At 48.1% G+C, this 27,062-nt stretch overlaps 53 non-coding genes and 1 pseudogene across 53 annotated transcripts; all 54 read left to right on the top strand.

The window, feature by feature from the left end:
- Positions 1–901: 901 nt before the first annotated feature.
- LOC123414237 lies at positions 902–1,052 on the top strand (annotated as a pseudogene).
- A 725-nt stretch (positions 1,053–1,777) lies between these two features.
- Positions 1,778–1,896, top strand: LOC123413763. Its single transcript, XR_006613877.1, has one exon. It is a non-coding gene; the product is annotated as a 5S ribosomal RNA (ribosomal RNA).
- A 333-nt stretch (positions 1,897–2,229) lies between these two features.
- On the top strand, positions 2,230–2,348 carry LOC123413916. Its single transcript, XR_006614021.1, has one exon. It is a non-coding gene; the product is annotated as a 5S ribosomal RNA (ribosomal RNA).
- A 333-nt stretch (positions 2,349–2,681) lies between these two features.
- LOC123413697 lies at positions 2,682–2,800 on the top strand. Its single transcript, XR_006613818.1, has one exon. It is a non-coding gene; the product is annotated as a 5S ribosomal RNA (ribosomal RNA).
- Positions 2,801–3,133: 333 nt separating this feature from the next.
- On the top strand, positions 3,134–3,252 carry LOC123413895. The gene has a single exon (XR_006614003.1). It is a non-coding gene; the product is annotated as a 5S ribosomal RNA (ribosomal RNA).
- A 333-nt stretch (positions 3,253–3,585) lies between these two features.
- On the top strand, positions 3,586–3,704 carry LOC123414721. Its single transcript, XR_006614645.1, has one exon. It is a non-coding gene; the product is annotated as a 5S ribosomal RNA (ribosomal RNA).
- A 332-nt stretch (positions 3,705–4,036) lies between these two features.
- On the top strand, positions 4,037–4,155 carry LOC123414651. The gene has a single exon (XR_006614581.1). It is a non-coding gene; the product is annotated as a 5S ribosomal RNA (ribosomal RNA).
- A 332-nt stretch (positions 4,156–4,487) lies between these two features.
- On the top strand, positions 4,488–4,606 carry LOC123413923. The gene has a single exon (XR_006614028.1). It is a non-coding gene; the product is annotated as a 5S ribosomal RNA (ribosomal RNA).
- A 332-nt stretch (positions 4,607–4,938) lies between these two features.
- LOC123413788 lies at positions 4,939–5,057 on the top strand. Its single transcript, XR_006613903.1, has one exon. It is a non-coding gene; the product is annotated as a 5S ribosomal RNA (ribosomal RNA).
- A 333-nt stretch (positions 5,058–5,390) lies between these two features.
- Positions 5,391–5,509, top strand: LOC123414650. Its single transcript, XR_006614580.1, has one exon. It is a non-coding gene; the product is annotated as a 5S ribosomal RNA (ribosomal RNA).
- Positions 5,510–5,841: 332 nt separating this feature from the next.
- LOC123413922 lies at positions 5,842–5,960 on the top strand. Its single transcript, XR_006614027.1, has one exon. It is a non-coding gene; the product is annotated as a 5S ribosomal RNA (ribosomal RNA).
- Positions 5,961–6,292: 332 nt separating this feature from the next.
- Positions 6,293–6,411, top strand: LOC123413787. The gene has a single exon (XR_006613902.1). It is a non-coding gene; the product is annotated as a 5S ribosomal RNA (ribosomal RNA).
- A 333-nt stretch (positions 6,412–6,744) lies between these two features.
- On the top strand, positions 6,745–6,863 carry LOC123414649. The gene has a single exon (XR_006614579.1). It is a non-coding gene; the product is annotated as a 5S ribosomal RNA (ribosomal RNA).
- Positions 6,864–7,196: 333 nt separating this feature from the next.
- On the top strand, positions 7,197–7,315 carry LOC123413958. The gene has a single exon (XR_006614058.1). It is a non-coding gene; the product is annotated as a 5S ribosomal RNA (ribosomal RNA).
- A 452-nt stretch (positions 7,316–7,767) lies between these two features.
- Positions 7,768–7,886, top strand: LOC123414928. Its single transcript, XR_006614839.1, has one exon. It is a non-coding gene; the product is annotated as a 5S ribosomal RNA (ribosomal RNA).
- Positions 7,887–8,415: 529 nt separating this feature from the next.
- On the top strand, positions 8,416–8,534 carry LOC123414729. The gene has a single exon (XR_006614653.1). It is a non-coding gene; the product is annotated as a 5S ribosomal RNA (ribosomal RNA).
- A 333-nt stretch (positions 8,535–8,867) lies between these two features.
- Positions 8,868–8,985, top strand: LOC123414674. Its single transcript, XR_006614602.1, has one exon. It is a non-coding gene; the product is annotated as a 5S ribosomal RNA (ribosomal RNA).
- A 332-nt stretch (positions 8,986–9,317) lies between these two features.
- Positions 9,318–9,436, top strand: LOC123413921. Its single transcript, XR_006614026.1, has one exon. It is a non-coding gene; the product is annotated as a 5S ribosomal RNA (ribosomal RNA).
- Positions 9,437–9,768: 332 nt separating this feature from the next.
- Positions 9,769–9,887, top strand: LOC123413785. Its single transcript, XR_006613899.1, has one exon. It is a non-coding gene; the product is annotated as a 5S ribosomal RNA (ribosomal RNA).
- Positions 9,888–10,220: 333 nt separating this feature from the next.
- LOC123414648 lies at positions 10,221–10,339 on the top strand. The gene has a single exon (XR_006614578.1). It is a non-coding gene; the product is annotated as a 5S ribosomal RNA (ribosomal RNA).
- A 333-nt stretch (positions 10,340–10,672) lies between these two features.
- On the top strand, positions 10,673–10,791 carry LOC123413957. The gene has a single exon (XR_006614057.1). It is a non-coding gene; the product is annotated as a 5S ribosomal RNA (ribosomal RNA).
- A 452-nt stretch (positions 10,792–11,243) lies between these two features.
- Positions 11,244–11,362, top strand: LOC123414979. Its single transcript, XR_006614887.1, has one exon. It is a non-coding gene; the product is annotated as a 5S ribosomal RNA (ribosomal RNA).
- Positions 11,363–11,891: 529 nt separating this feature from the next.
- Positions 11,892–12,010, top strand: LOC123414786. Its single transcript, XR_006614707.1, has one exon. It is a non-coding gene; the product is annotated as a 5S ribosomal RNA (ribosomal RNA).
- Positions 12,011–12,343: 333 nt separating this feature from the next.
- On the top strand, positions 12,344–12,462 carry LOC123414495. The gene has a single exon (XR_006614442.1). It is a non-coding gene; the product is annotated as a 5S ribosomal RNA (ribosomal RNA).
- Positions 12,463–12,795: 333 nt separating this feature from the next.
- Positions 12,796–12,914, top strand: LOC123413983. Its single transcript, XR_006614079.1, has one exon. It is a non-coding gene; the product is annotated as a 5S ribosomal RNA (ribosomal RNA).
- Positions 12,915–13,366: 452 nt separating this feature from the next.
- Positions 13,367–13,485, top strand: LOC123414002. The gene has a single exon (XR_006614097.1). It is a non-coding gene; the product is annotated as a 5S ribosomal RNA (ribosomal RNA).
- A 529-nt stretch (positions 13,486–14,014) lies between these two features.
- Positions 14,015–14,133, top strand: LOC123414130. Its single transcript, XR_006614208.1, has one exon. It is a non-coding gene; the product is annotated as a 5S ribosomal RNA (ribosomal RNA).
- A 333-nt stretch (positions 14,134–14,466) lies between these two features.
- Positions 14,467–14,585, top strand: LOC123414739. Its single transcript, XR_006614662.1, has one exon. It is a non-coding gene; the product is annotated as a 5S ribosomal RNA (ribosomal RNA).
- A 333-nt stretch (positions 14,586–14,918) lies between these two features.
- LOC123413963 lies at positions 14,919–15,037 on the top strand. Its single transcript, XR_006614061.1, has one exon. It is a non-coding gene; the product is annotated as a 5S ribosomal RNA (ribosomal RNA).
- A 243-nt stretch (positions 15,038–15,280) lies between these two features.
- On the top strand, positions 15,281–15,399 carry LOC123413947. Its single transcript, XR_006614049.1, has one exon. It is a non-coding gene; the product is annotated as a 5S ribosomal RNA (ribosomal RNA).
- Positions 15,400–15,732: 333 nt separating this feature from the next.
- Positions 15,733–15,851, top strand: LOC123413680. Its single transcript, XR_006613802.1, has one exon. It is a non-coding gene; the product is annotated as a 5S ribosomal RNA (ribosomal RNA).
- Positions 15,852–16,184: 333 nt separating this feature from the next.
- Positions 16,185–16,303, top strand: LOC123414968. The gene has a single exon (XR_006614877.1). It is a non-coding gene; the product is annotated as a 5S ribosomal RNA (ribosomal RNA).
- Positions 16,304–16,636: 333 nt separating this feature from the next.
- Positions 16,637–16,755, top strand: LOC123414049. Its single transcript, XR_006614137.1, has one exon. It is a non-coding gene; the product is annotated as a 5S ribosomal RNA (ribosomal RNA).
- A 333-nt stretch (positions 16,756–17,088) lies between these two features.
- Positions 17,089–17,207, top strand: LOC123413678. Its single transcript, XR_006613800.1, has one exon. It is a non-coding gene; the product is annotated as a 5S ribosomal RNA (ribosomal RNA).
- Positions 17,208–17,659: 452 nt separating this feature from the next.
- Positions 17,660–17,778, top strand: LOC123414113. The gene has a single exon (XR_006614193.1). It is a non-coding gene; the product is annotated as a 5S ribosomal RNA (ribosomal RNA).
- Positions 17,779–18,307: 529 nt separating this feature from the next.
- On the top strand, positions 18,308–18,426 carry LOC123414997. The gene has a single exon (XR_006614904.1). It is a non-coding gene; the product is annotated as a 5S ribosomal RNA (ribosomal RNA).
- Positions 18,427–18,759: 333 nt separating this feature from the next.
- On the top strand, positions 18,760–18,878 carry LOC123414376. The gene has a single exon (XR_006614354.1). It is a non-coding gene; the product is annotated as a 5S ribosomal RNA (ribosomal RNA).
- Positions 18,879–19,211: 333 nt separating this feature from the next.
- Positions 19,212–19,330, top strand: LOC123413879. Its single transcript, XR_006613988.1, has one exon. It is a non-coding gene; the product is annotated as a 5S ribosomal RNA (ribosomal RNA).
- A 452-nt stretch (positions 19,331–19,782) lies between these two features.
- Positions 19,783–19,901, top strand: LOC123414978. Its single transcript, XR_006614886.1, has one exon. It is a non-coding gene; the product is annotated as a 5S ribosomal RNA (ribosomal RNA).
- Positions 19,902–20,430: 529 nt separating this feature from the next.
- LOC123414985 lies at positions 20,431–20,549 on the top strand. The gene has a single exon (XR_006614893.1). It is a non-coding gene; the product is annotated as a 5S ribosomal RNA (ribosomal RNA).
- A 333-nt stretch (positions 20,550–20,882) lies between these two features.
- On the top strand, positions 20,883–21,001 carry LOC123414711. The gene has a single exon (XR_006614637.1). It is a non-coding gene; the product is annotated as a 5S ribosomal RNA (ribosomal RNA).
- A 333-nt stretch (positions 21,002–21,334) lies between these two features.
- LOC123414848 lies at positions 21,335–21,453 on the top strand. The gene has a single exon (XR_006614765.1). It is a non-coding gene; the product is annotated as a 5S ribosomal RNA (ribosomal RNA).
- A 243-nt stretch (positions 21,454–21,696) lies between these two features.
- On the top strand, positions 21,697–21,815 carry LOC123413982. The gene has a single exon (XR_006614078.1). It is a non-coding gene; the product is annotated as a 5S ribosomal RNA (ribosomal RNA).
- Positions 21,816–22,148: 333 nt separating this feature from the next.
- On the top strand, positions 22,149–22,267 carry LOC123413843. The gene has a single exon (XR_006613955.1). It is a non-coding gene; the product is annotated as a 5S ribosomal RNA (ribosomal RNA).
- A 333-nt stretch (positions 22,268–22,600) lies between these two features.
- LOC123414959 lies at positions 22,601–22,719 on the top strand. The gene has a single exon (XR_006614868.1). It is a non-coding gene; the product is annotated as a 5S ribosomal RNA (ribosomal RNA).
- Positions 22,720–23,052: 333 nt separating this feature from the next.
- LOC123413875 lies at positions 23,053–23,171 on the top strand. Its single transcript, XR_006613984.1, has one exon. It is a non-coding gene; the product is annotated as a 5S ribosomal RNA (ribosomal RNA).
- A 529-nt stretch (positions 23,172–23,700) lies between these two features.
- On the top strand, positions 23,701–23,819 carry LOC123414973. Its single transcript, XR_006614882.1, has one exon. It is a non-coding gene; the product is annotated as a 5S ribosomal RNA (ribosomal RNA).
- Positions 23,820–24,152: 333 nt separating this feature from the next.
- Positions 24,153–24,271, top strand: LOC123414806. The gene has a single exon (XR_006614726.1). It is a non-coding gene; the product is annotated as a 5S ribosomal RNA (ribosomal RNA).
- Positions 24,272–24,604: 333 nt separating this feature from the next.
- On the top strand, positions 24,605–24,723 carry LOC123413878. Its single transcript, XR_006613987.1, has one exon. It is a non-coding gene; the product is annotated as a 5S ribosomal RNA (ribosomal RNA).
- Positions 24,724–25,056: 333 nt separating this feature from the next.
- LOC123413781 lies at positions 25,057–25,175 on the top strand. The gene has a single exon (XR_006613895.1). It is a non-coding gene; the product is annotated as a 5S ribosomal RNA (ribosomal RNA).
- Positions 25,176–25,509: 334 nt separating this feature from the next.
- LOC123414215 lies at positions 25,510–25,628 on the top strand. Its single transcript, XR_006614272.1, has one exon. It is a non-coding gene; the product is annotated as a 5S ribosomal RNA (ribosomal RNA).
- A 308-nt stretch (positions 25,629–25,936) lies between these two features.
- LOC123414524 lies at positions 25,937–26,055 on the top strand. Its single transcript, XR_006614461.1, has one exon. It is a non-coding gene; the product is annotated as a 5S ribosomal RNA (ribosomal RNA).
- A 333-nt stretch (positions 26,056–26,388) lies between these two features.
- LOC123414121 lies at positions 26,389–26,506 on the top strand. Its single transcript, XR_006614200.1, has one exon. It is a non-coding gene; the product is annotated as a 5S ribosomal RNA (ribosomal RNA).
- A 332-nt stretch (positions 26,507–26,838) lies between these two features.
- On the top strand, positions 26,839–26,957 carry LOC123413715. Its single transcript, XR_006613834.1, has one exon. It is a non-coding gene; the product is annotated as a 5S ribosomal RNA (ribosomal RNA).
- Positions 26,958–27,062: the final 105 nt, after the last annotated feature.

Genomic DNA, 27,062 nt, shown 5'->3' with positions numbered 1-27,062 from the left:
TACTCGTAAGTTTAGAAACCAAATATATACTTAGCCGCTGCTGCAACCTCACCACTTAACCATGACTCACCCATTAAGCTTTGCTAGTCTTGATACCTTTGGAAATGAGATTAATGAGTCCCTTGTGGCAAACAGATTACTACAACACCAGTTGCAGGTACACGTAAAGGTTACTTGACGCGAGCGCGTTGATTGTTCATTTGGAGTTGCTTCTTCTTCTTCTTCTTCTTCATCGATCTAGGAAGGGTTCAAGGCCGGCAGCCTAGGATAGCAAGGATGGACGTCGTTCTTATTTTCTCGTTTGTTTTCGTCCCTAGTCGAACCCTGCTCTTACTCTTGATGATTATGTAATGTACTGATGTCACTCTGATGTAGCTTGTGGCGAGTGTAAGCCAACTATATATATATATATCTCTTCTTTTCAGTACATGTACTTGTGACGATATCCATTCTTGCGACACGACGAGATGCGCTTCTATCCCTGACGAGGCCCTCGTGCCAAACTGGGGATAGGGTCGGATCTTGGGCGTGACAGGTTACCTCCTGCGAAGTCCTCGTGTTACATTCCCCTTTTTAAATATTTTAGCGCCACGTGACAAGGATGACGCGGGAGCGTGATCTATATGACCTAGTTTTCTTATTTTTGACGTTTACTAGTTTTATTATTTTTGACGTTTTTGATATGTTTTAGCTTGCGTCTCATTGTTGACGAGTCTAGGGGCGGCGTCGTTGGGTGTCAAGCACGGTGGGAAAACTCACGGAGGTCATGGCGGTGCTCGTGTTGTCGGGGTAGAGAGGGAGCGGTGAAATTCTTGTGTTAAACTCGTCTCCGTTGTCGAGGCAAATGTGGCAATGGACATGGGAGGGGCAAGCATAAGGAACAAATAGATAGTTGCATGTCGGATGCGATCATACCAGCACTAAAGCACCGGATCCCTTCAAAACTCCGAAGTTAAGCGTGCTTGGGCGAGAGTAGTACTAGGATGGGTCGTGCTTGGGCGAGAGTAGTACTATGATGGGTGACCTCCTGGGCTGTCCTAGTTTTGCATTCCCCTTTTTTAATATTTTTGCACCACGTGACAAGGATGACGCGGGAGCGTCATCTATATGACCTCGTTTTCTTATTTTTGACGTTTACTAGTTTACTTATTTTTGACGTTTGTGATATGTTTTAGCTTGTGTCTCATTGTTGACGTGTCTAGGGGCGGCGTCGTTGGGTGTCAAGCGCGGTGGGAAAAGTCACAGAGGTCGTGGCGGTGCTCGTGTTGTCGGGGTAGAGAGGAAGCGATGAAATTCTTGTGTTAAACTCGTCTCCGTAGTCGAGGCCAATGTGGCAATGGACACGGGTCGGGCAAGTATAAGGAACAAATAGATAGTTGCATGTCGGATGCGATCATACCAGCACTAAAGCACCGGATCCCAGGAAGTCCTCGTTTTGCATTCCCCTTTTTAAGTATTTTTGCGCCACGTGACAAGGATGACGCGGGAGCGTGATCTATATGACCTCGCTTTCTTATTTTTGACGTTTACAAGTTTTCTTATTTTTGACGTTTCTGATATGTTTTAGCTTGCTTCTCATTGTTGACGTGTCTAGGGGCGGCGTCGTTGGGTGTCAAGCGCGGTGGGAAAAGTCACAGAGGTCGTGGCGGTGCTCGTGTTGTCGGGGTAGAGAGGGAGCGGTGAAATTCTTGTGTTAAACTTGTCTCCGTTGTCGAGGCAAATATGGCAATGGACACAGGAGGGGCAAGCATAAGGAACAAATAGATAGTTGCATGTCGGATGCGATCATACCAGCACTAAAGCACCGGATCCCATCAGAACTCCAAAGTTAAGCGTGCTTGGGCGAGAGTAGTACTAGGATGGGTGACCTCCTTGGAACTCCTCGTGTTGCATTCCCCTTTTTAAATATTTTTGCGCCACGCGACACGGATGACGCGGGAGCGTGATCTATATGACCTCGTTTTCTTACTTTTGACGTTTACTAGTTTTCTTAGTTTTGACGTTTGTGATATGTTTTAGCTTGCGTCTCATTGTTGACGTGTCTAGGGGCGGCGTCGTTGGGTGTCAAGCGCGGTGGGAAAAGTCACGGAGGTCGTGGCGGTGGTCGTGTTGTCGGGGTAGAGAGGGAGCGGTGAAATTCTAGTGTTAAACTCGTCTCCGTTGTCGAGGCAAATGTGGCAATGGACACGGGAGGGGCAAGCATAAGGAACAAATAGATAGTTGCATGTCGGATGCGATCATACCAGCACTAAAGCACCGGATCCCATCAGAACTCCGAAGTTAAGCTTGCTTGGGCGAGAGTAGTACTAGGATGGGTGACCTCCTTGGAAGTCCTCGTGTTGCATTCCCCTTTTTAAATATTTTTGCGCCACGTGACAAGGATGGCGCGGGAGCGTGATCTATATGAACTCGTTTTCTTATTTTTGACGTTTACTAGTTTTCTTATTTTTGACGTTTGTGACATGTTTTAGCTTGCGTCTCATTGTTGACGTGTCTAGGGGCGGCGTCGTTGGGTGTCAACCGCGGTGGGAAAAGTCACAGAGGTTTTGGCGGTGGTCGTGTTGTCGGGGTAGAGAGGGAGCGGTGAAATTCTTGTGTTAAACTCGTCTCCATTGTCGAGGCAAATGTGGCAATGGACACGGGAGGGGCAAGCATAAGGAACAAATAGATAGTTGCATTTCGTATGCGATCAAACGAACACTAAAGCACCGGATCCCATCAGAACTCCGAAGTTAAGCGTGCTTGGGCGAGAGTAGTACTAGGATGGGTGACCTCCTTGGAAGTCCTCGTGTTGCATTCCCCTTTTTAAATATTTTTGCGCCACGTGACAAGGATGACGCGGGAACGTGATTTATATGACCTCGTTTTCTTATTTTTGACGTTTACTAGTTTTCTTATTTTTGACGTTTGTGATCTGTTTTAGCTTGCGTCTCATTGTTGACGTGTCTAGGGGCGGCGTCGTTGGGTGTCAAACGCGGTGGGAAAAGTCACAGAGTTTGTGGCGGTGCTCGTGTTGTCGGGTTAGAGAGGGTGCGGTGAAATTCTTCTGTTAAACTCGTCTTCGTCGCCGAGGCAAATGTGGCAATGGACACGGGAGGGGGAAGCATAAGGAACAAATAGATAGTTGCATGTCGGATGCGATCATACCAGCCCTAAAGCATCGGATCCCATCAAAACTACGAAGTTAAGCGTGCTTGGGCGAGAGTAGTACTACGATGGGTGACCTCCTGGGAAGTCCTCGTGTTGCATTCCCCTTTTTGAATATTTTTGCGCCACGTGATAAGGATGAGGCGGGAGCGTGATCTATATGACCTCGTTTTCTTATTTCTTACGTTTAGTAGTTTTCTTATTTTTGACATTTTTCATATGTTTTAGCTTGCGTCTCATTGTTGACGTGTGTAGGGGCGGCGTCGCCGGGTGTCAAGCGCGGTGGGAAAAGTCACAGAGGTCGTGGCGGTGCTCGTGTTGTCGGGGTAGAGAGGGAGCGGTGAAATTCTTGTGTTAAACTCTTCTCAGTTGTCGAGGAAAATGTTGCAATGGACACGGGAGGGGCAAGCATAAGGAACAAATAGATAGTTGCATGTCCGATGCGATCATACCAGCACTAAAGCACCGGATCCCATCAGAACTCCGAAGTTAAGCGTGCTTGGGCGAGAGTAGTACTAGGATGGGTGACCTATTGGGAAGTCTTTGTGTTGCATTTCCCTTTTTAATAATTTTGAGCCACGTGACAAGGATGACGCGGGAGCGTGACCTATATGACCTCGTTTTCTTATTTTTGACGTTTACTAGTTTTCTTATTTTTGACGTTTGTGATATGTTTTAGCATGCGTCTCATTGTTGACGTGTCTAGGGGCGGCGTCGTCGGGTGTCAAGCGCGGTGGGAAAAGTCACAGAGGTCGTGGCGGTGCTCGTGATGTCGGGGTAGAGAGGGAGCGGTGAAATTCTTGTGTTAAACTCGTCTCCGTTGTCGAGGCAAATGTGGCAATGGACACGGGAGGGGCAAGCATAAGGAACAAATAGATAGTCGCATGTCGGATGCGATCATACCAGCACTAAAGCACCGGATCCCATCAGAACTCCGAAGTTAAGCGTGCTTGGGCGAGAGTAGTACTGGGATCGGTGACCTCCTCGGAAGTCCTCGTGTTGCATTCCCCTTTTTAAATATTTTTGCGCCACGTGACAAGGACGACGCGGGAGATTGATCTATATGACCTCGTTTTCTTATTTTTGATGTTTACTAGTTTTCTTATTTTTGACGTTTGTGATATGTTTTAGCTTGCGTCTCATTGTTGACGTGTCTAGGGGCGGCGTCGTCGGGTGTCAAGCGCGGTGGGAAAAGTCACAGAGGTCGTGGCGGTGCTCGTGATGTCGAGGTAGAGAGGGAGCGGTGAAATTCTTGTGTTAAACTCATCTCCGTTGTCGAGGCAAATGTGGCAATGGACACGGGAGGGGCAAGCATAAGGCCAAATAGATAGTTGCCTGTCGGATGCGATCATACCATCACTAAAGCACCGGATCTGATCAGAACTCCGAAGTTAAGCATGCTTGGGTGAGAATAGTACTGGGATGGGTGACCTCCTGGGAAGTCCTCGTGTTGCATTCCCCTTTTTAAATAATTTTGCGCCACGTGACAAGGATGATGCGGAGCGTGATCTGTACGACCTTGTTTTCTTATTTTTGACGTTTACTAGTTTTCTTATTTTTAACGTTTGTGATATGTTTTAGCATGCGTCTCATTGTTGACGTGTCTAGGGGCGGCGTCGTCGGGTGTCAAGCGTTGTGGGAAAAGTCACAGAGGTCGTGGCGGTCCTCGTGATGTCGGGGTAGAGAGGGAGCGGTGAAATTCTTGTGTTAAACTCGTCTCCGTTGTCGAGGCAAATGTGGCAATGGACACGGGAGGGGCAAGCATAAGGAACAAATAGATAGTCGCATGTCGGATGCGATCATACCAGCACCAAAGCACTGGATCCCATGAGAACTCCGAAGTTAAGCTTGCTTGGGCGAGAGTAGTACCAGCATGGGTGACCTCCTGGGAAGTCCTCGTGTTGCAATCCCCTTTTTAAATATTTTTGCGCCACGTGACAAGGATGACGCGGGAGCGTGATCTATATGACCTCGTTTTCTTATTTTTGACGTTTACTAGTTTTCTTATTTTTGACGTTTGTGATATGTTTTAGCATGCGTCTCATTGTTGACGTGTCTAGGGGCGGCGTCGTCGGGTGTCAAGCGCGGTGGGAAAAGTCACAGAGGTCGTGGCGGTGCTCGTGATGTCGGGGTAGAGAGGGAGCGGTGAAATTCTTGTGTTAAACTCGTCTCCGTTGTCGAGGCAAATGTGGCAATGGACACGGGAGGGGCAAGCATAAGGAACAAATAGATAGTCGCATGTCGGATGCGATCATACCAGCACTAAAGCACCGGATCCCATCAGAACTCCGAAGTTAAGCGTGCTTGGGCGAGAGTAGTACTGGGATCGGTGACCTCCTCGGAAGTCCTCGTGTTGCATTCCCCTTTTTAAATATTTTTGCGCCACGTGACAAGGACGACGCGGGAGATTGATCTATATGACCTCGTTTTCTTATTTTTGATGTTTACTAGTTTTCTTATTTTTGACGTTTGTGATATGTTTTAGCTTGCGTCTCATTGTTGACGTGTCTAGGGGCGGCGTCGTCGGGTGTCAAGCGCGGTGGGAAAAGTCACAGAGGTCGTGGCGGTGCTCGTGATGTCGAGGTAGAGAGGGAGCGGTGAAATTCTTGTGTTAAACTCATCTCCGTTGTCGAGGCAAATGTGGCAATGGACACGGGAGGGGCAAGCATAAGGCCAAATAGATAGTTGCCTGTCGGATGCGATCATACCATCACTAAAGCACCGGATCTGATCAGAACTCCGAAGTTAAGCATGCTTGGGTGAGAATAGTACTGGGATGGGTGACCTCCTGGGAAGTCCTCGTGTTGCATTCCCCTTTTTAAATAATTTTGCGCCACGTGACAAGGATGATGCGGAGCGTGATCTGTACGACCTTGTTTTCTTATTTTTGACGTTTACTAGTTTTCTTATTTTTAACGTTTGTGATATGTTTTAGCATGCGTCTCATTGTTGACGTGTCTAGGGGCGGCGTCGTCGGGTGTCAAGCGTTGTGGGAAAAGTCACAGAGGTCGTGGCGGTCCTCGTGATGTCGGGGTAGAGAGGGAGCGGTGAAATTCTTGTGTTAAACTCGTCTCCGTTGTCGAGGCAAATGTGGCAATGGACACGGGAGGGGCAAGCATAAGGAACAAATAGATAGTCGCATGTCGGATGCGATCATACCAGCACCAAAGCACTGGATCCCATGAGAACTCCGAAGTTAAGCTTGCTTGGGCGAGAGTAGTACCAGCATGGGTGACCTCCTGGGAAGTCCTCGTGTTGCAATCCCCTTTTTAAATATTTTTGCGCCACGTGACAAGGATGACGCGGGAGCGTGATCTATATGACCTCGTTTTCTTATTTTTGACGTTTACTAGTTTTCTTATTTTTGACGTTTGTGATATGTTTTAGCATGCGTCTCATTGTTGACGTGTCTAGGGGCGGCGTCGTCGGGTGTCAAGCGCGGTGGGAAAAGTCACAGAGGTCGTGGCGGTGCTCGTGATGTCGGGGTAGAGAGGGAGCGGTGAAATTCTTGTGTTAAACTCGTCTCCGTTGTCGAGGCAAATGTGGCAATGGACACGGGAGGGGCAAGCATAAGGAACAAATAGATAGTCGCATGTCGGATGCGATCATACCAGCACTAAAGCACCGGATCCCATCAGAACTCCGAAGTTAAGCGTGCTTGGGCGAGAGTAGTACTGGGATCGGTGACCTCCTCGGAAGTCCTCGTGTTGCATTCCCCTTTTTAAATATTTTTGCGCCACGTGACAAGGACGACGCGGGAGATTGATCTATATGACCTCGTTTTCTTATTTTTGATGTTTACTAGTTTTCTTATTTTTGACGTTTGTGATATGTTTTAGCTTGCGTCTCATTGTTGACGTGTCTAGGGGCGGCGTCGTCGGGTGTCAAGCGCGGTGGGAAAAGTCACAGAGGTCATGGCGGTGCTCGTGATGTCGGGGTAGAGAGGGAGCGGTGAAATTCTTGTGTTAAACTCGTCTCCGTTGTCGAGGCAAATGTGGCAATGGACACGGGAGGGGCAAGCATAAGGAACAAATACATAGTTGCATGTCGGATGCAATCATACCAGTTCTAAAGCACCGGATGCCATGAGAACTCCAAAGTTAAGTGTGCTTGGGCGAGAGTAGTACTAGGATGGGTGACCTCCTGGGAAGTCCTTGTGTTGCATTCCCCTTTTTAAATATTTTTGCGCCACGTGACAAGGATGACGCGGGAGCGTGATCTATATGACCTCGTTTTCTTATTTTTTGCGTTTACTAGTTTTCTCATTTTTGACGTTTGTGATATGTTTTAGCTTGCGTCTCATTGTTGACGTGTCTAGGGGTGGCGTCGCCGGGTGTCAAGCGCGGTGGGATTTTCTTATTTTTTACGTTTACTAGTTTTCTTATTTTTGACGTTTGTGATATGTTTTAGCTTGCGTCTCATTGTTGACGTGTCTAGGTGTGGCGTCGCCGGGTGTCAAGCGCGGTGGGAAAAGTCACAGAGGTCGTGGCGGTGCTCGTGTTGTCGGGGTAGAGAGCGAGCGGTGAAATTCTTGTGTTAAACTCTTCTCAGTTGTCGAGGCAAATGTGGCAATGGACACGGGAGGGGCAAGCATAAGGAACAAATAGATAGTTGCATGTCGGATGCGATCATACCAGCACTAAATCACCGGATCCGATCAGAACTTCGAAGTTAAGCGTGCTTGGGCAAGAGTAGTACTAGGATGGGTGACCTCCTCGGAAGTCCTTGTGTTGCATTCCCCTTTTTAAATATTTTTGCGCCACGTGACAAGGATGACGCGGGAGCGTGATCTATATGACCTCGTTTTCCTATTTTTGACGTTTACTAGTTTACTTATTTTTTACGTTTGTGATATGTTTTAGCTTGCGTCTCATTGTTGACGTGTCTAGGGGCGGCGGATGGGTGACCTCCTCGGAAGTCCTCGTGTTGCATTCCCCTTTTTAAATATTTTTGCGCCACGTGACAAGGATGACGCGGGAGCGTGATCTATATGACCTCGTTTTCCAAATTTTGATGTTTACTAGTTTTCTTATTTTTGACGTTTGTGATATGTTTTAGCATGCGTCTCATTGTTGACTTGTCTAGGGGCGGCGTCGTCGGGTGTCAAGCGCGGTGGGAAAAGGCAGAGAGGTCGTGGCGGTGCTAGTGATGTCGGGGTAGAGAGGGAGCGGTGAAATTCTTGTGTTAAACGCGTCTCCGTTGTCGAGGCAAATGTGGCAATGGACACGGGAGGGGCAAGCATAAGGAACAAATAGATAGTCGCATGTCGGATGCGACCATACCAGCACTAAAGCACCGGATCACATCAGAACTCCGAAGATAAGCGTGCTTGGGTGAGAGTAGTACTAGGATGGGTGACCTCCTCGGAAGTCCTCGTGTTGCATTCCCCTTTTTAAATATTTTTGCGCCACGTGACAAGGACGATGCGGGAGCATGATCTATATGACCTCGTTTTCTTATTTTTGATGTTTACTAGTTTTCTTATTTTTGACATTTGTGATATGTTTTAGCTTGCGTCTCATTGTTGACGTGTCTAGGGGCGGCGTCGTCGGGTGTCAAGCGCGGTGGGAAAAGTCAGAGAGGTCGTGGCGGTGCTCGTGTTGTCGGGGTAGAGAGGGAGCGGTGAAATTCTTGTGTTAAACTCGTCTCCGTTGTCGAGGCAAATGTGGCAATGGACACGGGAGGGGCAAGCATAAGGAACAAATAGATAGTCGCATGTCGGATGCGATCATACCAGCACTAAAGCACCGGATCCCATCAGAACTCCGAAGTTAAGGTGCTTGGGCGAGAGTAGTACTAGGATGGGTGACCTCCTCGGAAGTCCTCGTGTTGCATTCCCCTTTTTAAATATTTTTGCGCCACATGACAAGGACGACGCGGGAGCATGATCTATATGACCTCGTTTTCTTATTTTTGATGTTTACTAGTTTTCTTATTTTTGACGTTTGTGATATGTTTCAGCTTGCGTCTCATTGTTGACGTGTCTAGGGGCGGCATCGTCGGGTGTCAAGCGCGGTGGGAAAAGTCACAGAGGTCGTGGCGGTGCTCGTGTTGTCGGGGTAGAGAGGGAGCGGTGAAATTCTTGTGTTAAACTCGTCTCCGTTGTCGAGGCAAATGTAGCAATGGACACGGGTGGGGCAAGCATAAGGCCAAATAGATAGTTGCCTGTCGGATGCGATCATACCATCACTAAAGCACCGGATCTGATCAGAACTCCGAAGTTAAGCATGCTTGGGTGAGAATAGTACTGGGATGGGTGACCTCCTGGGAAGTCCTCGTGTTGCATTCCCCTTTTTAAATAATTTTGCGCCACGTGACAAGGATGATGCGGAGCGTGATCTGTATGACCTTGTTTTCTTATTTTTGACATTTACTAGTTTTCTTATTTTTAACGTTTGTGATATGTTTTAGCATGCGTCTCATTGTTGACGTGTCTAGGGGCGGCGTCGTCGGGTGTCAAGCGTTGTGGGAAAAGTCACAGAGGTCGTGGCGGTCCTCGTGATGTCGGGGTAGAGAGGGAGCGGTGAAATTCTTGTGTTAAACTCGTCTCCGTTGTCGAGGCAAATGTGGCAATGGACACGGGAGGGGCAAGCATAAGGAACAAATAGATAGTCGCATGTCGGATGCGATCATACCAGCACCAAAGCACTGGATCCCATGAGAACTCCGAAGTTAAGCTTGCTTGGGCGAGAGTAGTACCAGCATGGGTGACCTCCTGGGAAGTCCTCGTGTTGCAATCCCCTTTTTAAATATTTTTGCGCCACGTGACAAGGATGACGCGGGAGCGTGATCTATATGACCTCGTTTTCTTATTTTTGACGTTTACTAGTTTTCTTATTTTTGACGTTTGTGATATGTTTTAGCATGCGTCTCATTGTTGACGTGTCTAGGGGCGGCGTCGTCGGGTGTCAAGCGCGGTGGGAAAAGTCACAGAGGTCGTGGAGGTGCTCGTGATGTCGGGGTAGAGAGGGAGCGGTGAAATTCTTGTGTTAAACTCGTCTCCGTTGTCGAGGCAAATGTGGCAATGGACACGGGAGGGGCAAGCATAAGGAACAAATAGATAGTCGCATGTCGGATGCGATCATACCAGCACTAAAGCACCGGATCCCATCAGAACTCCGAAGTTAAGCGTGCTTGGGCGAGAGTAGTACTGGGATCGGTGACCTCCTCGGAAGTCCTCGTGTTGCATTCCCCTTTTTAAATATTTTTGCGCCACGTGACAAGGACGACGCGGGAGATTGATCTATATGACCTCGTTTTCTTATTTTTGATGTTTACTAGTTTTCTTATTTTTGACGTTTGTGATATGTTTTAGCTTGCGTCTCATTGTTGACGTGTCTAGGGGCGGCGTCGTCGGGTGTCAAGCGCGGTGGGAAAAGTCACAGAGGTCGTGGCGGTGCTCGTGATGTCGGGGTAGAGAGGGAGCGGTGAAATTCTTGTGTTAAACTCGTCTCCGTTGTCGAGGCAAATGTGGCAATGGACACGGGAGGGGCAAGCATAAGGAACAAATACATAGTTGCATGTCGGATGCAATCATACCAGTTCTAAAGCACCGGATGCCATGAGAACTCCAAAGTTAAGTGTGCTTGGGCGAGAGTAGTACTAGGATGGGTGACCTCCTGGGAAGTCCTTGTGTTGCATTCCCCTTTTTAAATATTTTTGCGCCACGTGACAAGGATGACGCGGGAGCGTGATCTATATGACCTCGTTTTCTTATTTTTTACGTTTACTAGTTTTCTCATTTTTGACGTTTGTGATATGTTTTAGCTTGCGTCTCATTGTTGACGTGTCTAGGGGTGGCGTCGCCGGGTGTCAAGCGCGGTGGGATTTTCTTATTTTTTACGTTTACTAGTTTTCTTATTTTTGACGTTTGTGATATGTTTTAGCTTGCGTCTCATTGTTGACGTGTCTAGGTGTGGCGTCGCCGGGTGTCAAGCGCGGTGGGAAAAGTCACAGAGGTCGTGGCGGTGCTCGTGTTGTCGGGGTAGAGAGGGAGCGGTGAAATTCTTGTGTTAAACTCTTCTCAGTTGTCGAGGCAAATGTGGCAATGGACACGGGAGGGGCAAGCATAAGGAACAAATAGATAGTTGCATGTCGGATGCGATCATACCAGCACTAAATCACCGGATCCGATCAGAACTTCGAAGTTAAGCGTGCTTGGGCGAGAGTAGTACTAGGATGGGTGACCTCCTCGGAAGTCCTTGTGTTGCATTCCCCTTTTTAAATATTTTTGCGCCACGTGACAAGGATGACGCGGGAGCGTGATCTATATGACCTCGTTTTCCTATTTTTGACGTTTACTAGTTTACTTATTTTTTACGTTTGTGATATGTTTTAGCTTGCGTCTCATTGTTGACGTGTCTAGGGGCGGCGGATGGGTGACCTCCTCGGAAGTCCTCGTGTTGCATTCCCCTTTTTAAATATTTTTGCGCCACGTGACAAGGATGACGCGGGAGCGTGATCTATATGACCTCGTTTTCCAAATTTTGATGTTTACTAGTTTTCTTATTTTTGACGTTTGTGATATGTTTTAGCATGCGTCTCATTGTTGACTTGTCTAGGGGCGGCGTCGTCGGGTGTCAAGCGCGGTGGGAAAAGGCAGAGAGGTCGTGGCGGTGCTAGTGATGTCGGGGTAGAGAGGGAGCGGTGAAATTCTTGTGTTAAACGCGTCTCCGTTGTCGAGGCAAATGTGGCAATGGACACGGGAGGGGCAAGCATAAGGAACAAATAGATAGTCGCATGTCGGATGCGATCATACCAGCACTAAAGCACCGGATCACATCAGAACTCCGAAGATAAGCGTGCTTGGGTGAGAGTAGTACTAGGATGGGTGACCTCCTCGGAAGTCCTCGTGTTGCATTCCCCTTTTTAAATATTTTTGCGCCACGTGACAAGGACGATGCGGGAGCATGATCTATATGACCTCGTTTTCTTATTTTTGATGTTTACTAGTTTTCTTATTTTTGAAGTTTGTGATATGTTTTAGCTTGCGTCTCATTGTTGACGTGTCTAGGGGCGGCGTCGTCGGGTGTCAAGCGCGGTGGGAAAAGTCAGAGAGGTCGTGGCGGTGCTCGTGTTGTCGGGGTAGAGAGGGAGCGGTGAAATTCTTGTGTTAAACTCGTCTCCGTTGTCGAGGCAAATGTGGCAATGGACACGGGAGGGGCAAGCATAAGGAACAAATAGATAGTCGCATGTCGGATGCGATCATACCAGCACTAAAGCACCGGATCCCATCAGAACTCCGAAGTTAAGCGTGCTTGGGCGAGAGTAGTACTAGGATGGGTGACCTCCTCGGAAGTCCTCGTGTTGCATTCCCCTTTTTAAATATTTTTGCGCCACGTGACAAGGACGACGCGGGAGCATGATCTATATGACCTCGTTTTCTTATTTTTGATGTTTACTAGTTTTCTTATTTTTGACGTTTGTGATATGTTTCAGCTTGCGTCTCATTGTTGACGTGTCTAGGGGCGGCATCGTCGGGTGTCAAGCGCGGTGGGAAAAGTCACAGAGGTCGTGGCGGTGCTCGTGTTGTCGGGGTAGAGAGGGAGCGGTGAAATTCTTGTGTTAAACTCGTCTCCGTTGTCGAGGCAAATGTAGCAATGGACACGGGTGGGGCAAGCATAAGGAACAAATAGATAGTTGCATGTCGGATGCAATCATACCAGTTCTAAAGCACCGGATCCCATGAGAACTCCAAAGTTATGTGTGCTTGGGCGAGAGTAGTACTAGGATGGGTGACCTCTTGGGAAGTCCTTGTGTTGCATTTCCCTTTTTAAATATTTTTGCGCCACGTGACAAGGATGACGCGGTAGCGTGATCTATATGACCTCGTTTTCTTATTTTTTACGTTTACTAGTTTTCTCATTTTTGACGTTTGTGATATGTTTTAGCTTGCGTCTCATTGTTGACGTGTATAGGGGTGGCGTCGCCCGGTGTCAAGCGCGGTGGGATTTTCTTATTTTTTACGTTTACTAGTTTTCTTATTTTTGACGTTTGTGATATGTTTTAGCTGGCGTCTCATTGTTGACGTGTCTAGGGGTGGCGTCGCCGGGTGTCAAGCGCGGTGGGAAAAGTCACACAGGTCGTGGCGGTGCTCGTGTTGTCGGGGTAGAGAGGGAGCGGTGAAATTCTTGTGTTAAACTCTTCTCAGTTGTCGAGGCAAATGTGGCAATGGACACGGGAGGGGCAAGCATAAGGAACAAATAGATAGTTGCATGTCGGATGCGATCATACCAGCACTAAATCATCGGATCCGATCAGAACTTCGAAGTTAAGCGTGCTTGGGCGAGAGTAGTACTAGGATGGGTGACCTCCTCGGAAGTCCTTGTGTTGCATTGCCCTTTTTAAATATTTTTGCGCCACGTGACAAGGATGACGCGGGAGCGTGATCTATATGACCTCGTTTTCCTATTTTTGACGTTTACTAGTTTACTTATTTTTTACGTTTGTGATATGTTTTAGCTTGCGTCTCATTGTTGACGTGTCTAGGGGCGGCGGATGGGTGACCTCCTCGGAAGTCCTCGTGTTGCATTCCCCTTTTTAAATATTTTTGCGCCACGTGACAAGGATGACGCGGGAGCGTGATCTATATGACCTCGTTTTCCAAATTTTGATGTTTACTAGTTTTCTTATTTTTGACGTTTGTGATATGTTTTAGCATGCGTCTCATTGTTGACGTGTCTAGGGGCGGCGTCGTCGGGTGTCAAGCGCGGTGGGAAAAGGCAGAGAGGTCGTGGCGGTGCTCGTGATGTCGGGGTAGAGAGGGAGCGGTGAAATTCTTGTGTTAAACGCGTCTCCGTTGTCGAGGCAAATGTGGCAATGGACACGGGAGGGGCAAGCATAAGGAACAAATAGATAGTCGCATGTCGGATGCGATCATACCAGCACAAAAGCACCGGATCCCATCAGAACTCCGAAGATAAGCGTGCTTGGGCGAGAGTAGTACTAGGATGGGTGACCTCCTCGGAAGTCCTCGTGTTGCATTCCCCTTTTTAAATATTTTTGCGCCACGTGACAAGGACGACGCGGGAGCATGATCTATATGACCTCGTTTTCTTATTTTTGATGTTTACTAGTTTTCTTATTTTTGACGTTTGTGATATGTTTTAGCTTGCGTCTCATTGTTGACGTGTCTAGGGCCGGCGTCATCGGGTGTCAAGCGCGGTGGGAAAAGTCAGAGAGGTCGTGGCGGTTCTCGTGTTGTCGGGGTAGAGAGGGAGCGGTGAAATTCTTGTGTTAAACGCGTCTCCGTTGTCGAGGCAAATGTGGCAATGGACACGGGAGGGGCAAGCATAAGGAACAAATAGATAGACGCATGTCGGATGCGATCATACCAGCACTAAAGCACCGGATCCCATCAGAACTCCGAAGTTAAGCGTGCTTTGGCGAGAGTAGTACTAGGATGGGTGACCTCCTCGGAAGTCCTCGTGTTGCTTTCCCCTTTTTAAATATTTTTGCGCCACGTGACAAGGACGACGCGGGAGCATGATCTATATGACCTCGTTTTCTTATTTTTGATGTTTACTAGTTTTCTTATTTTTTACGTTTGTGATATGTTTCAGCTTGTGTCTCATTGTTGACGTGTCTAGGGGCGGCATCGTCGGGTGTCAAGCGCGGTGGGAAAAGTCACAGAGGTCGTGGCGGTGCTCGTGTTGTCGGGGTAGAGAGGGAGCGGTGAAATTCTTGTGTTAAACTCGTCTCCGTTGTCGAGGCAAATGTGGCAATGGACACGGGTGGGGCAAGCATAAGGAACAAATAGATAGTCGCATGTCGGATGCGATCATACCAGCACTAAAGCACCGGATCCCATCAGAACTCCGAAGTTAAGCGTGCTTGGGCGAGAGTAGTACTAGGATGGGTGACCTCCTACGAAGTCCTCGTTTTGCATTCCCCTCTTATTTTTGACGTTTGTGATATGTTTTAGCTTGCGCCTCATTGTTGACGTGTCTAGGGGCGGCGTCGTTGGGTGTCAAGCGCGCTGGGAAAAGTCACTGAGGTCGTGGCGGTGCTCGTGTTGTCGGGGTAGAGAGGGAGCAGTGAAATTCTTGTGTTAAACTCGTCTCCGTTGTCGAGACAAATGTGGCAATGGACACGGGAGGGGCAAGCATAAGGAAAAAATAGATAGTTGCATGTCGGATGCGATTATACGAGCACTAAAGCACCGGATCCCATCAAAACTCCAAAGTTAAGCGTGCTTTGGCGAGAGTACTACTAGGATGGGTGACCTCCTGGGAAGTCCTCGTGTTGCACTCCCCTTTTTAAATATTTTTGCGCCACGTGACAAGGATGACGCGGGAGCGTGATCTATATGACCTCATTTTCTTATTTTTGATGTTTACTAGTTTTCTTATTTTTGACGTTTGTGATATGTTTTAGCTTGCGTCTCATTGGTGACGTGTCTAGGGGCGGCGTCGTCGGGTGTCAAGCGCGGTGGGAAAAGTCACAGAGGTCGTGGCAGTGCTCGTGTTGTCGGGGTAGAGAGGGAGCGGTGAAATTCTTGTGTTAAACTCGTCTTCGTTGTCGAGGCAAATGTGGCAATGGACACAGGAGGGGCAAGCATAAGGAACAAATAGATAGTTGCATGTCGGATGCGATCATACCAGCACGAAAGCACCGGATCCGATCAGAACTCCGAAGTTAAGCTTGCTTGGGCGAGAGTAGCACTAGGATGGGTGACCTCCTCGGAAGTCCTCGTGTTGCATTCCCCTTTTTAAATATTTTTGCACCACGTGACAAGGATGACGCGGGAGCGTGATCTATATGACCTCGTTTTCTTATTTTGGACGTTTACTAGTTTTCTTATTTTTGACATTTGTGATATGTTCTAGCTTGCGTCTCATTGGTGACGTGCCTAGGGGAGGCGTCGTTGGGTATCAAGCGCGCTGGGAAAAGTCACAGAGGTCGTGGCGGTGCTCGTGTTGTCGGGGTAGAGAGGGAGCGGTGAAATTCTTGTGTTAAACTCGTCTCAGTTGTCGAGGCAAATGTGGCAATGGACACGGGAGGGGCAAGCATAAGGAACAAATAGATAGTTGCATGTCGGATGCGATCATACCAGCACTAAAGCACCGGATCCCATGAGAACTTCGAAGTTAAGCGTGCTTGGGAGAGAGTAGTACTAGGATGGGTGACCTCCTCGGAAGTCCTCGTGTTGCATTCCCCTTTTTAAATATTTTTGCGCCACGTGACAAGGATGACGCAGGAGCGTGATCTATATAACCTCGTTTTCCTATTTTTGACGTTTATTTGTTTTCTTATTTTTGACGTTTGTGATATGTTTTAGCTTGCGTCTCATTGTTGACGTGTCTAGGGGCGGCGTCGTCAGTTGTCAAGCGCGGTGGGAAAAGGCACAGAGGTCGTGGCGGTGCTCATGATGTCGGGGTAGAGAGGGAGCGGTTAAATTCTTGTGTTAAACTCGTCTCCGTTGTCGAGGCAAATGTGGCAATGGACACGGGTGGGGCAAGCATAAGGAACAAATAGATAGTCGCATGTCGGATGCGATCAGACCACCACTAAAGCACCGGATCCCATCAAAACTTCGAAGTTAAGCGTGCTTGGGCGAGAGTAGTATTAGGATGGGTGACCTCCTCGGAAGTCCTCGTGTTGCATTCCCCTTTTTAAATATTTTTGTGCCACGTGACAAGGACGACGCGGGAGCGTGATCTATATGACCTCGTTTTCTTATTTTTGACGTTTACTAGTTTTCTTATTTTTGACGTTTGTGATATGTTTTAGCTTGCGTCTCATTGGTGACGTGTCTAGGGGCGGTGTTTTCGGGTGTCAAGCGCGGTGGGAAAAGTCACAGAGGTCATGGCGGTGCTCGTGTTGTCGGGGTAGAGAGGGAGCGGTGAAATTCTTGTGTTAAACTCGTCTTCATTGTCGAGGCAAATGTGGCAATGGACACGGGAGGGGCAAGCATAAGGAACAAATAGATAGTTGCATGTCGGATGCGATCATACCAGCACGAAAGCACCGGATCCGATCAGAACTCCGAAGTTAAGCTTGCTTGGGCGAGAGTAGCACTAGGATGGGTGACCTCCTCGGAAGTCCTCGTGTTGCATTCCCCTTTTTAAATATTTTTGCGCCTCGTGACAAGGATGACGCGGGAGCGTGATCTATATGACCTCGTTTTCTTATTTTTTACGTTTACTAGTTTTCTCATTTTTGACGTTTGTGATATGTTTTAGCTTGCGTCTCATTTTTGACGTGTCTAGGGGTGGCCTCGGTGGGTGTCAAGCGCGGTGGGATTTTCTTATTTTTTACGTTTACTAGTTTTCTTATTTTTGACGTTTGTGATATGTTTTAGCTTGCGTCTCATTGTTGACGTGTCTAGGGGTGGCGTCGCCGGGTGTCAAGCGCGGTGGGAAAAGTCACAGAGGTCGTGGCGGTGCTCGTGTTGTCGGGGTAGAGAGGGAGCGGTGAAATTCTTGTGTTAAACTCTTCTCAGTTGTCGAGGCAAATGTGGCAATGGACACGGGAGGGGCAAGCATAAGGAACAAATAGATAGTTGCATGTCAGATGCGATCATACGAGCACTAAATCACTGGATCCGATCAGAACTTCGAAGTTAAGCGTGCTTGGGCGAGAGTAGTACTAGGATGGGTGACCTCCTCGGAAGTCCTTGTGTTGCATTCCCCTTTTTAAATATTTTTGCGCCACGTGACAAGGATGACGCGGGAGCGTGATCTATATGACCTCGTTTTCCTATTTTTGACGTTTACTAGTTTACTTATTTTTTACGTTTGTGATATGTTTTAGCTTGCGTCTCATTGTTGACGTGTCTAGGGGCGGCGGATGGGTGACCTCCTGGGAAGTCCTCGTGTTGCATTCCCCTTTTTAAATATTTTTGCGCCACGTGACAAGGATGACGCGGGAGCGTGATCTATATGACCTCGTTTTCCAAATTTTGATGTTTACTAGTTTTCTTATTTTTGACGTTTGTGATATGTTTTAGCATGCGTCTCATTGTTGACGTGTCTAGGGGCGGCGTCGTCGGGTGTCAAGCGCGGTGGGAAAAGGCAGAGAGGTCGTCGCGGTGCTCGTGATGTCGGGGTAGAGAGGGAGCGGTGAAATTCTTGTGTTAAACGCGTCTCTGTTGTCGAGGCAAATGTGGCAATGGACACGGGAGGGGCAAGGATAAGGAACAAATAGATAGTCGCATGTCGGATGCGATCATACCAGCACTAAAGCACCGGATCCCATCAGAACTCCGAAGATAAGCGTGCTTGGGCGAGAGTAGTACTAGGATGGGTGACCTCCTCGGAAGTCCTCGTGTTGCATTCCCCTTTTTAAATATTTTTGCGCCACGTGACAAGGACGATGCGGGAGCATGATCTATATGACCTCGTTTTCTTATTTTTGATGTTTACTAGTTTTCTTATTTTTGACGTTTGTGATATGTTTTAGCTTGCGTCTCATCGTTGACGTGTCTAGGGGCGGCGTCGTCAGGTGTCAAGCGCGGTGGGAAAAGTCAGAGAGGTCGTGGCGGTGCTCGTGTTGTCGGGGTAGAGAGGGAGCGGTGAAATTATTGTGTTAAACTCGTCTCCGTTGTCGAGGCAAATGTGGCAATGGACACGGGAGGGGCAAGCATAAGGAACAAATAGATAGTCGCATGTCGGATGCGATCATACCAGCACTAAAGCACCGGATCCCATCAGAACTCCGAAGTTAAGCGTGCTTGGGCGAGAGTAGTACTAGGATGGGTGACCTCCTCGGAAGTCCTCGTGTTGCATTCCCCTTTTTAAATATTTTTGCGCCACGTGACAAGGACGACGCGGGAGCATGATCTATATGACCTCGTTTTCTTATTTTTGATGTTTACTAGTTTTCTTATTTTTGACGTTTGTGATATGTTTCAGCTTGCGTCTCATTGTTGACGTGTCTAGGGGCGGCATCGTCGGGTGTCAAGCGCGGTGGGAAAAGTCACAGAGGTCGTGGCGGTGCTCGTGTTGTCGGGGTAGAGAGGGAGCGGTGAAATTCTTGTGTTAAACTCGTCTCCGTTGTCGAGGCAAATGTGGCAATGGACACGGGTGGGGCAAGCATAAGGAACAAATAGATAGTTGCATGTCGGATGCAATCATACCAGTTCTAAAGCACCGGATCCCATGAGAACTCCAAAGTTAAGTGTGCTTGGGCGAGAGTAGTACTAGGATGGGTGACCTCCTGGGATGTCCTTGTGTTGCATTCCCCTTTTTAAATATTTTTGCGCCACGTGACAAGGATGACGCGGGAGCGTGATGTATATGACCTCGTTTTCTTATTTTTTACGTTTACTAGTTTTCTCATTTTTGACGTTTGTGATATCTTTTAGCTTGCGTCTCATTGTTGACGTGTCTAGGGGTGGCGTCGCCGGGTCTCAAGCGCGGTGGGATTTTCTTATTTTTTACGTTTACTAGTTTTCTTATTTTTGACGTTTGTGATATGTTTTAGCTTGCGTCTCATTGTTGACGTGTCTAGGGGTGGCGTCGCCGGGTGTCAAGCGCGGTGGGAAAAGTCACAGAGGTCGTGGCGGTGCTCGTGTTGTCGGGGTAGAGAGGGAGCGGTGAAATTCTTGTGTTAAACTCTTCTCAGTTGTCGAGGCAAATGTGGCAATGGACACGGGAGGGGCAAGCATAAGGAACAAATAGATAGTTGCATGTCGGATGCGATCATACCAGCACTAAATCACCGGATCCGATCAGAACTTCGAAGTTAAGCGTGCTTGGGCGAGAGTAGTACTAGGATGGGTGACCTCCTCGGAAGTCCTTGTGTTGCATTCCCCTTTTTAAATATTTTTGCGCCACGTGACAAGGATGACGCGGGAGCGTGATCTATATGACCTCGTTTTCCTATTTTTGACGTTTACTAGTTTACTTATTTTTTACGTTTGTGATATGTTTTAGCTTGCGTCTCATTGTTGACGTGTCTAGGGGCGGCGGATGGGTGACCTCCTCGGAAGTCCTCGTGTTGCATTCCCCTTTTTAAATATTTTTGCACCACGTGACAAGGATGACGCGGGAGCGTGATCTATATGACCTCGTTTTCCAAATTTTGATGTTTACTAGTTTTCTTATTTTTGACGTTTGTGATATGTTTTAGCATGCGTCTCATTGTTGACGTGTCTAGGGGCGGTGTCTTCGGGTGTCAAGCGCGGTGGGAAAAGGCAGAGAGGTCGTGGCGGTGCTCGTGATGTCGGGGTAGAGAGGGAGCGGTGAAATTCTTGTGTTAAACGCATCTCCGTTGTCGAGGCAAATGTGGCAATGGACACGGGAGGGGCAAGCATAAGGAACAAATAGATAGTCGCATGTCGGATGCGATCATACCAGCACTAAAGCACCGGATCCCATCAGAACTCCGAAGATAAGCGTGCTTGGGCGAGAGTAGTACTAGGATGGGTGACCTCCTCGGAAGTCCTCGTGTTGCATTCCCCTTTTTAAATATTTTTGCGCCACGTGACAAGGACGACGCGGGAGCATGATCTATATGACCTCGTTTTCTTATTTTTGATGTTTACTAGTTTTCTTATTTTTGACGTTTGTGATATGTTTTAGCTTGCGTCTCATTGTTGACGTGTCTAGGGGCGTCGTCGTCGGGTGTCAAGCGCGGTGGGAAAAGTCAGAGAGGTCGTGGCGGTGCTCGTGTTGTCGGAGTAGAGAGGGAGCGGTGAAATTCTTGTGTTAAACTCGTCTCCGTTGTCGAGGCAAATGTGGCAATGGACACGGGAGGGGCAAGCATAAGGAACAAATAGATAATCGAATGTCGGATGCGATCATACCAGCACTAAAGCACCGGATCCCATCAGAACTCCGAAGTTAAGCGTGCTTGGGCGAGACTAGTACTAGGATGGGTGACCTCCTCGGAAGTCCTCGTGTTGCATTCCCCTTTTTAAATATTTTTGCGCCACGTGACAAGGACGACGCGGGAGCATGATCTATATGACCTCGTTTTCTTATTTTTGATGTTTACTAGTTTTCTTATTTTTGACGTTTGTGATATGTTTCAGCTTGCGTCTCATTGTTGACGTGTCTAGGGGCGGCATCGTCGGGTGTCAAGTGCGGTGGGAAAAGTCACAGAGGTCGTGGCGGTGCTCGTGTTGTCGGGGTAGAGAGGGAGTGGTGAAATTCTTGTGTTAAACTCGTCTAAGTTGTCGAGGCAAATGTGGCAATGGACACGGGTGGGGCAAGCATAAGGAACAAATAGATAGTCGCATGTCGGATGCGATCATACCAGCACTAAAGCACCGGATCCCATCAGAACTCCGAAGTTAAGCGTGCTTGGGCGAGAGTAGTACTAGGATGGGTGACCTCCTAGGAAGTCCTCGTGTTGCATTCCCCTCTTATTTTTGACGTTTGTGATATGTTTTAGCTTGCGCCTCATTGTTGACGTGTCTAGGGGAGGCGTCGTTGGGTGTCAAGCGCGCTGGGAAAAGTCACTGAGGTCGTGGCGGTGCTCGTGTTGTCGGGGTAGAGAGGGAGCAGTGAAATTCTTGTGTTAAACTCGTCTCTGTTGTCGAGACAAATGTGGAAATGGACACGGGAGGGGCAAGCATAAGGAAAAAATAGATAGTTGCATGTCGGATGCGATTATACGAGCACTAAAGCACCGGATCCCATCAAAACTCCAAAGTTAAGCGTGCTTTGGCGAGAGTACTACTAGGATGGGTGACCTCTTGGGAAGTCCTCGTGTTGCACTCCCCTTTTTAAATATTTTTGCGCCACGTGACAAGGATGACGCGGGAGCGTGATCTATATGACCTCGTTTTCTAATTTTTGACGTTTACTAGTTTTCTTATTTTTGACGTTTGTGATATGTTTTAGCTTGCGTCTCATTGGTGACGTGTCTAGGGGCGGCGTCGTCGGGTGTCAAGCGCGGTGGGAAAAGTCACAGAGGTCGTGGCAGTGCTCGTGTTGTCGGGGTAGAGAGGGAGCGGTGAAATTCTTGTGTTAAATTCGTCTTCGTTGTCGAGGCAAATGTGGCAATGGACACGGGAGGGGCAAGCATAAGGAACAAATAGATAGTTGCATGTCGGATGCGATCATACCAGCACGAAAGCACCGGATCCGATCAGAACTCTGAAGTTAAGCTTGCTTGGGCGAGAGTAGCACTAGGATGGGTGACCTCCTCGGAAGTCCTCGTGTTGCATTCCCCTTTTTAAATATTTTTGCACCACGTGACAAGGATGACGCGGGAGCGTGATCTATATGACCTCGTTTTCTTATTTTGGACATTTACTAGTTTTCTTATTTTTGACATTTGTGATATGTTCTAGCTTGCGTCTCATTGGTGACGTGCCTAGGGGAGGCGTCGTTGGGTATCAAGCGCGCTGGGAAAAGTCACAGAGGTCGTGGCGGTGCTCGTGTTGTCGGGGTAGAGAGGGAGCGGTGAAATTCTTGTGTTAAACTCGTCTCAGTTGTCGAGGCAAATGTGGCAATGGACACGGGAGGGGCAAGCATAAGGAACAAATAGATAGTTGCATGTCGGATGCAATCATACCAGCACTAAATCACCGGATCCGATTAGAACTTCGAAGTTAAGCGTGCTTGGGCGAGAGTAGTACTAGGATGGGTGACCTCCTCGGAAGTCCTCGTGTTGCATTCCCCTTTTTAAATATTTTTGCGCCACGTGACAAGGATGACGCGGGAGCGTGATCTATATGACCTCGTTTTCCTATTTTTGACGTTTATTAGTTTTCTTATTTTTGACGTTTGTGATATGTTTTAGCTTGCGTCTCATTGTTGACGTGTCTAGGGGCGGCGTCGTCGGTTGTCAAGCGCGGTGGGAAAAGTCACAGAGGTCGTGGCGGTGCTCATGATGTCGGGGTAGAGAGGGAGCGGTGAAATTCTTGTGTTAAACTCGTCTCCGTTGTCGAGGCAAATGTGGCAATGGACACGGGAGGGGCAAGCATAAGGAACAAATAGATAGTTGCATGTCGGATGCGATCATACGAGCACTAAAGCACCGGATCCCATCAAAACTCCAAAGTTAAGCGTGCTTTGGCGAGAGTACTACTAGGATGGGTGACCTCCTGGGAAGTCCTCGTGTTGCACTCCCCTTTTTAAATATTTTTGCGCCATGTGACAAGGATGACGCGGGAGCGTGATCTATATGACCTCGTTTTCCTATTTTTGACGTTTACTAGTTTACTTATTTTTTACGTTTGTGATATGTTTTAGCTTGCGTCTCATTGTTGACGTGTCTAGGGGCGGCGGATGGGTGACCTCCTGGGAAGTCCTCGTGTTGCATTCCCCTTTTTAAATATTTTTGCGCCACGTGACAAGGATGACGCGGGAGCGTGATCTATATGACCTCGTTTTCCAAATTTTGATGTTTACTAGTTTTCTTATTTTTGACGTTTGTGATATGTTTTAACATGCGTCTCATTGTTGACGTGTCTAGGGGCGGCGTCGTCGGGTGTCAAGCGCGGTGGGAAAAGGCAGAGAGGTCGTGGCGGTGCTCGTGATGTCGGGGTAGAGAGGGAGCGGTGAAATTCTTGTGTTAAACGCGTCTCTGTTGTCGAGGCAAATGTGGCAATAGACACGGGAGGGGCAAGCATAAGGAACAAATAGATAGTCGCATGTCGGATGCGATCATACCAGCACTAAAGCACCGGATCCCATCAGAACTCCGAAGATAAGCGTGCTTGGGCGAGAGTAGTACTAGGATGGGTGACCTCCTCGGAAGTCCTCGTGTTGCATTCCCCTTTTTAAATATTTTTGCGCCACGTGACAAGGACGACGCGGGAGCATGATCTATATGACCTCGTTTTCTTATTTTTGATGTTTACTAGTTTTCTTATTTTTGACGTTTGTGATATGTTTTAGCTTGCGTCTCATCGTTGACGTGTCTAGGGGCAGCGTCGTCGGGTGTCAAGCGCGGTGGGAAAAGTCAGAGAGGTCGTGGCGGTGCTCGTGTTGTCGGGGTAGAGAGGGAGCGGTGAAATTATTGTGTTAAACTCGTCTCCGTTGTCGAGGCAAATGTGGCAATGGACACGGGAGGGGCAAGCATAAGGAACAAATAGATAGTCGCATGTCTGATGCGATCATACCAGCACTAAAGCACCGGATCCCATCAGAACTCCGAAGTTAAGCGTGCTTGGGCGAGAGTAGTACTAGGATGGGTGACCTCCTCGGAAGTCCTCGTGTTGCATTCCCCTTTTTAAATATTTTTGCGCCACGTGACAAGGACGACGCGGGAGCATGATCTATATGACCTCGTTTTCTTATTTTTGATGTTTACTAGTTTTCTTATTTTTGACGTTTGTGATATGTTTCAGCTTGCGTCTCATTGTTGACGTGTCTAGGGGCGGCATCGTCGGGTGTCAAGCGCGGTGGGAAAAGTCACAGAGGTCGTGGCGGTGCTCGTGTTGTCGGGGTAGAGAGGGAGCGGTGAAATTCTTGTGTTAAACTCGTCTCCGTTGTCGAGGCAAATGTGGCAATGGACACGGGTGGGGCAAGCATAAGGAACAAATAGATAGTTGCATGTCGGATGCAATCATACCAGTTCTAAAGCACCGGATCCCATGAGAACTCCAAAGTTAAGTGTGCTTGGGCGAGAGTAGTACTAGGATGGGTGACCTCCTGGGATGTCCTTGTGTTGCATTCCCCTTTTTAAATATTTTTGCGCCACGTGACAAGGATGACGCGGGAGCGTGATCTATATGACCTCGTTTTCTTATTTTTTACGTTTACTAGTTTTCTCATTTTTGACGTTTGTGATATCTTTTAGCTTGCGTCTCATTGTTGACGTGTCTAGGGGTGGCGTCGCCGGGTCTCAAGCGCGGTGGGAAAAGTCACGGAGGTCATGGCGGTGCTCGTGTTGTCGGGGTAGAGAGGGAGCGGTGAAATTCTTGTGTCAAACTCGTCTTCGTTGTCGAGGCAAATGTGGCAATGGACACGGGAGGGGCAAGCATAAGGAACAAATAGATAGTTGCATGTTGGATGCGATCATACCAGCACTAAATCACCGCATCCGATCAGAACTCCGAAGTTAAGCGTGCTTGGGCGAGAGTAGTACTAGGATGGGTGACCTCCTCGGAAGTCCTCGTGTTGCATTCCCCTTTTTATATATTTTTGCACCACGTGACAAGGATGACGCGGGAGCGTGATCTATATGACCTCGTTTTCCTATTTTTGACGTTTACTAGTTTTCTTATTTTTGACGTTTGTGATATGTTTTAGCTTGCGTCTCATTGTTGACGTGTCTAGGGGGCGGCGTCGTCGGGTGTCAAGCGCGGTGGGAAAAGTCACAGAGGTCGTGGCGGTGCTCGTGATGTCGGGGTAGAGAGGGAGCGGTGAAATTCTTGTGTTAAACTCGTCTCCGTTGTCGAGGCAAATGTGGCAATGGACACGGGAGGGGCAAGCATAAGGAACAAATAGATAGTCGCATGTCGGATGCGATCATACCAGCACTAAAGCACCGGATCCCATCAGAACTCCGAAGTTAGGCGTGCTTGGGCGAGAGTAGTACTAGGTTGGGTAACCACCTGGGAAGTCCTCGTGTTGCATCCCCCTTTTTAAATATTTTTGCGCCATGTGACAAGGATGACGCAGGAGCGTGATCTATATGACCTCGTTTTCTCATTTTTGACGTTTGTGATATGTTTTAGCTTGCGTCTCATTGTTGACGTGTCTAGGGGCGGCGTCGTCGGGTGTCAAGCGCGGTGGGAAAAGTCACAGAGGTCGTGGCGGTGCTCGTGTTGTCGGGGTAGAGAGGGAGCGGTGAAATTCTTGTGTTAAATTCGTCTCCGTTGTCGAGGCAAATGTGGCAATGGACACGGGAGGGGCAAGCATAAGGAACAAATAGATAGTTGCATGTCGGATGTGATCATACCAGCACTAAAGCACCGGATCCCATCAGACCTCCGAAGTTAAGCGTGCTTGGGCGAGAGTAGTACTAGGATGGGTGACTTCCTGGGAATTCCTTGTGTTGCATTCCCCTTTTTAAATATTTTTGCACCATGTGACAAGGATGACGCGGGAGCGTAATCTATATGACCTCGTTTTCTTATTTTTGACGTTTACTAGTTTTCTTATTTTTGACGTTTGTGATATGTTTTAGCTTGCGTCTCATTTTTGACGTGTCTAGGGGCGGCGTCGTCGGGTGTCAAGCGCGGTGGGAAAAGTCACAAAGGTCGTGGCGGTGCTCGTGTTGTCGGGGTAGAGAGGGAGCGGTGAAATTCTTGTGTTAAACTCGTTTCCGTTGTCGAGGCAAATGTGGCAATGGACACGGGAGGGGCAAGCATAAGGAACAAATAGATAGTTGCATGTCGGATGCGATCATACCATCACTAAACACCGGATCCCATGAGAACTCCGAAGTTATGCGTGCTTGGGCGAGAGTAGTACTAGGATGCGTGACCTCGTGGGAAGTCCTCGTGTTGCATCCCCCTTTTTAAATATTTTTGCGCCACGTGACAAGGATGACGCGGGAGCGTGATCTATATGACCTCGTTTTCTTATTTTTGACGTTTACAAGTTTTCTTATTTTTGACGTTTGTGATATGTTTTAGCTTGTGTCTCATTGTTGACGTTTCTAGGGGCGGCGTCGTCGGGTGTCAAGCGCGGTGGGAAAAGTCACATAGGTCATGGCGGTGCTCGTGTTGTCGGGGTAGAGAGGGAGCGGTGAAATTCTTGTGTTAAATTCGTCTCCGTTGTCGAGGCAAATGTGGCAATGGACACGGAAGGGCAAGCATAACGAACAAATAGATAGTCGCATGTCGGATGCGATCATACCAGCACTAAAGCACCAGATCCCATCCGAACTCCGAAGTTAAGCGTGCTTGGGCGAGAGTAGTACTAGGATGGGCGACCTCCTGGGAAGTCCTCGTTTTGCATTCCCCTTTTTAAATATTTTTGCACTACGTGACAAGGATGACGCGGGAGCGTGATCTATATGACCTCGTTTTCTTATTTTTGACGTTTACTAGTTTTCTAATTTTTGAC

This window comes from Hordeum vulgare, chromosome 7H, assembly GCF_904849725.1.
Source record: "Hordeum vulgare subsp. vulgare chromosome 7H, MorexV3_pseudomolecules_assembly, whole genome shotgun sequence".
Taxonomy (NCBI): Eukaryota; Viridiplantae; Streptophyta; class Magnoliopsida; order Poales; family Poaceae; genus Hordeum; species Hordeum vulgare.
Note: the sequence above shows the minus strand (reverse complement) of the source record. Positions and strands in the feature narration are given on the sequence as shown.